Source organism: Castor canadensis, chromosome 8 (genome assembly GCF_047511655.1).
Source record: "Castor canadensis chromosome 8, mCasCan1.hap1v2, whole genome shotgun sequence".
Classification (NCBI taxonomy): Eukaryota; Metazoa; Chordata; class Mammalia; order Rodentia; family Castoridae; genus Castor; species Castor canadensis.
In genome coordinates, this window is record NC_133393.1 from 24,792,614 (window position 1) to 24,797,535 (window position 4,922).

Here is a 4,922-nt window from a genome sequence, read left to right on the forward strand (position 1 = left end):
TGGGCTGCATAAAGATCTTGTGTCAAAATAAACCACCAACAGCAACAAATATCAACCTTATTGCATTTTTTTTGAGCTAGGGACCTCACTATGTAGATCAGGCTGGGCTCGAACTCTCCATCTTCCTGCCTCACCCTCCCAAGAAGTGGAACTACAGTTATGTGCTATCACACCCAGCTCAAGTATTTTTGAAGATGATGTCTGAGTAAGAAAATTGGCATTCTTTTTTTCTCATCCAACAAGAAGCCATAACTTTATTAATTATAGAAACTGTATAAATTTCAAACCCAGCTGCAGTTACTGTCTTGAAATACTAGAGGGAAAAGGGCCTCACTTTCAGATAGTTACATTGTTAACTCCATAATAGCATTTACTGTTATTCTTCAGGACTCACACTGCCTTTGCTTTCCACATGTTTGCTTGTGACATGACCGATTCTGTGTCCTTAACTTCCACACCTGTTTCATCAATCTCTTCCTCTTCATTCTCCTCTTGTACAGTTGGACCCTGTTTTCTTGAGTGTTTGAAACAGCTCACCTTGAATTTCTCAGCAACTGCTAACTGTGGTTGCTGAGATAAATCCTCAATTTTGGCTCCTCCAAAACAATGTAGGTATTTGAAGCTGGCTCTTGTAGACATCTGATTTGATGATGATTTCTGGATAGTGACTCTAGCAACCCCTATAACCAGCTGAAGACCCAGTTTGGACATCACCTTCTGTGGCACCTTTTCACTCTGAGTCTGTTTTGCTTTACTGAATGGTGCTTCATTGATTTCAGGGGCTGCTGCAACCACCTGGGGTTATTGTGTGGTTTGCTTGTGTGGAATCTTCTTTCTTGAGCTTTGGTACTGATTCATCACTGTCACATTCTATTCCAGACCCTGTCTCAGCCTGAAGTTGTGGCAACTCTGTCTCTATAGCAGTGACAGTTTCTGTGGCTTCACCAGGCATTTTGTGCTGAGTATGAAGACCCAAGATGGAGGTAGAAAGAGAGTTAGTCAAAGTATGCCTGTTGCAGAAAGAAGCCTGGCACAGACGAAGGAATTTTGGCATTCTTAAAGAATATTTGAAAGTTCCTAGGAAAAACATAGTAATAATTAAAAAACCTATTGTGACTGCACTGAAGTGTTAGATATGTTTCATCTAATTACTGTATGTTCTGAACATAGTTGCAACTAATTGAAGAGGACTTTATTACTAAAGGTGTTTGCAAGAAAGACTCAGCCATAGTGTTGTATCTTCTTTCTGTAAAACTTTTAATCATTACTTTACAAAAATTTAAAGCAATAAGCAAAAATGATTAGATAAAACACCATTTGACTTACATGATCCTGAAACAACATGCAAACTCTTGCTGTTTCTCTCCTGTGGAGGTGGACTTAATTCCCTCTTCTAGAGTGTGGCTGGGACCTGCTGACTGGCCTCTCCCTGATGGGATGAGGCGGATGGGCTCTGACCTGGGTGGAGGCCTCATGGGACCAGCCAGCAACATGTTGAGACCTCTTCTAACCACCAGATGAGGGAGCCATGGTCCAGGAGACCCCTCAGAATCAGGCCCTCAGAAGATGTGGCCCTGGCTGACAACTGGACTGCAGACAGGAAGAGGCCCTTGAGCCAGAGCTCTCAGGGACACCTCTCCTGGATTCCTGACCATCACTTACTGTGGGAGGTAATGAACAGTTGGTGTTTTGAGCTGTCAAGTTTTGAGTAGCTTGTTATGGAATGGTAGCTAACTAACACAGTTTCCAAAGCAAGATCGAATCAGTGTGCTTTTTCATTGCTGTAAATTAATTATACGACATTAAATACATCATTTGGTTTTAAGATTTAAGAATTCTCAGAGTTAAACAGGGTGCATTTTATTACCATCCCCAACAAACTATTTATTGACCTTCATAACCAACTGTATTCCATTACACAACAAACAAGACCATGACCATGCTACACGGATTCTATGCAGTCCTTTCCAATAACCATCCCCAGATTATCCACCTTCCCTTAGTTATTCAGTCAAATGTTAAGGCAGGTACTGCTGAGAAGGGACTTTGCAGATGTATTTATGGTTCCAAATCAGTTGACCTTAACATAGGGAATTAGCCTGGTTGGACTCTTCTAGTCAGGGGGTCCCTTAAAAGGACAGGGTTCTTCCTGAACAAAAGGATCCACGGCGTGAGTGGGAGATTTCCTCCAGTGTGAGCTTTGAAAACAGAAGGACCATGTGCAAAGAATGCTGGGGCCCATGCAAACTGGCATCAGTCTTATTCCTCTTCACCTCCATAGCCAGCAAGGACAGGAGAATTCACCCTAAACCTGCAGGAAACAGAATCCAGTCCACAAGTTCTGGAATGAACTTGGAGGAGGACCCTGAGCTCAAGATGAGAGCACAGCTTCAAAAAACCCTGACAGAGAATCTCTCTATACCATGCCTGGGGTTCTGACAAAGGAACTAAACAAATAAAGGGAGGTTTCAGCCACTAGATTACATTATCTTGCGCAGTAACTGAAAACTAATATACAGGCTCAACTGTTCAACAGATAAGTACAGAAAAGCATTTTCTCCCTTGAAATGAATTTATGAACTGTGGTGCATGAAATGAAATCTTTAACTTTCTTTGTATTTTTCATTTTATGATTTTGTAATGCAGTTTGCTTTTAAAATAATCATATTTCATTCATTAAAAATTAATTTAGTGCCATCATGGACCAGGTATGACTTCATCTGCTGGGGATACAATGTTGACTAAAATAGGTCTAAGCCCTTGTGCTCATGGGTCTTACATTCTAGGGGTCTCAGGAGAGTGAGAAGAAGCCACTGGAACATTTTAAGTGAAGAGATGACACAACCTGACTCAGATTATCAGGACAGCCAACAAAGGTGAGGAGATTAGTCAAGATGGCAGGTGAGGGGCCTGAGAGAGGAGAAAGACAAAGAGAAGGGCTTTGGGACAAGCAGGAGGTGAAGAAAAGAAGCAAAGATAAAGAATTCTAATACAGTACAATTCTACAGATGTTTAATAGACATAGCCACAGACCCTAACAAGGCATAGTTTGCATTTGGTATTTAAAACTTTCTGTGGGGTTCCCTAAATCTAACTGCCTCCTTCAAACAGGCTAAAAGAAATAACACTACCAATTTTCCCAAGAAAATGTGTATACCACTTAGTGTGAATAGTTCATGAAAATGGGCAGCACATGATTCTGGTGAAGGGGCATTATGACTACATTGAACACTTACAACTTGATGTAACACAGTAACAAATTTTGCTTTCATGTGTTTCTCTGTACATTTGTCCCCACTGAGTTCTGAAAATATTAAGTCAAAAATTCCAGAAATAAATAATTTATAAGTTTTAAATTCTTCATCTACCTGAGTAACGGGAAGATATCTCTGGTCAACATGTCTGCCCCACCTGGCATGTGAATCTTGCCTTTGGGGGAGCGTGTACTATACACGTTAGTTACTTAGTAGCCAACTTGGTTATCAGATCCCTGCCCTACAGTGCTTACACCATTCACCCCAAATCATCAGTAGACATTGTGTGATCTCATCACAAGAAGCAGAGTACAGCAAATTAAGATATTTTGAGAGACAAGGAACAATTCACTTATCTTTTATTACACTATATTATGATCTTTCCAATTTATAATTAGTTGTTATTGTTAATCACTTCTGTTCCTGAATTATTAATTAGATTTCATCATAGGTACTTGTGTACATAGGAAAACATGTAGTGTAGATAGGGCTTAGGACTATACTGGATTCAAGCACTCACTAGGGGTCTTGGAACCTATTTCCTGCAGAGAAGGGGAGGGACTACTGCATTTTACCGTATTGAGGCAATGTCCTGGGTACAAAATTGGGGATACAGAATGAAGATAATTTTAAAACACAACAACCCAGAGTCACAGATGGATTCTCTGGGAAAGTAAAACTTAGGAGCTCTAATTCTGAGTGCAAAGCTGTGTAGACACGTTTATGCCGGCAGGTGAGGAAATCACTTCTTTTACACATTAGACTCCTGAATATTCTGGGGTTAGCAATTTATGCTGCCCACTTCAATTAAAAAATAAAAGGAAAAAGATCATAAACAAAAAGTTAATAAACAAAAGGAAAAGAGAGTCCTCTGGGAATGTCTTTGGTGCTTGCAAGCACAACTTTTCCAGGTTTAAAGAGAAAATCCTGTCTCTACTGCATTCCTTAGGCCAGTTTACTCTCTGGCATATTCCTGGGGGTGAGATTTTTTTCTAGAAGTGTCCAGGAGAACAGATAGGAATTAGAAGTATAGCTCAGGAAGAAAGAATCCAGAAAAAGAGGGTGAAGAGGAGACTGGAGGTCTCTCCGTGGTGTCCTCAAATGGCCTCAGCGGCAGGTCTAAGGGACAGGATGTAACAACAGCACTCTGCCAAGAAGAGAGGTCAGAGCAAAGTCCCAGTTCCTCCCTGACTCAGACTGAGGGCGATATCCGGGCTGGGGAAGCCCAGTGTTGAGGATTCCTTATCTCCCAGGAGTTTCATCTCTCTCTCTTCCAGCCTGTCAGGTACTTCTGCCTAAACACTCATGTGTGACCTCGGTTCTCACTCCCATTGTGCGGCCGAGTTTCCCGCGAGGCCAATCAGCATCGCCCGGTTCCCTGATGTAAAGTCTCCACCGATCAGCAAGGACTCAGATTCTCCATAAATCTCGCGGAGGTGGTGGCGACTAGGGCTCTCCTCTTGCTGCTCTTCGGGGCCCTGATGGATACTTGGGCCGGCGAGTATGGGGTCGGTAGAGAAATGACCCCTGCTGTGGGGGGAGCGACAGGACCTCTCCATGGTGGCTCAGCACCCAGAAGATGAGCTTCCTCTTCACCTGTCTAGATCTCCTCTCCACTTTGGTTACCGACTGTCCTGATCCTTCCACCATGTTTCCCGCACCCTCCTC

General features: G+C 42.3%; 1 pseudogene; it reads right to left on the reverse strand.

The window, feature by feature from the left end:
- Nucleotides 1-390: 390 nt before the first annotated feature.
- Nucleotides 391-952, reverse strand: LOC109690393 (nascent polypeptide-associated complex subunit alpha pseudogene; annotated as a pseudogene).
- Nucleotides 953-4,922: the final 3,970 nt, after the last annotated feature.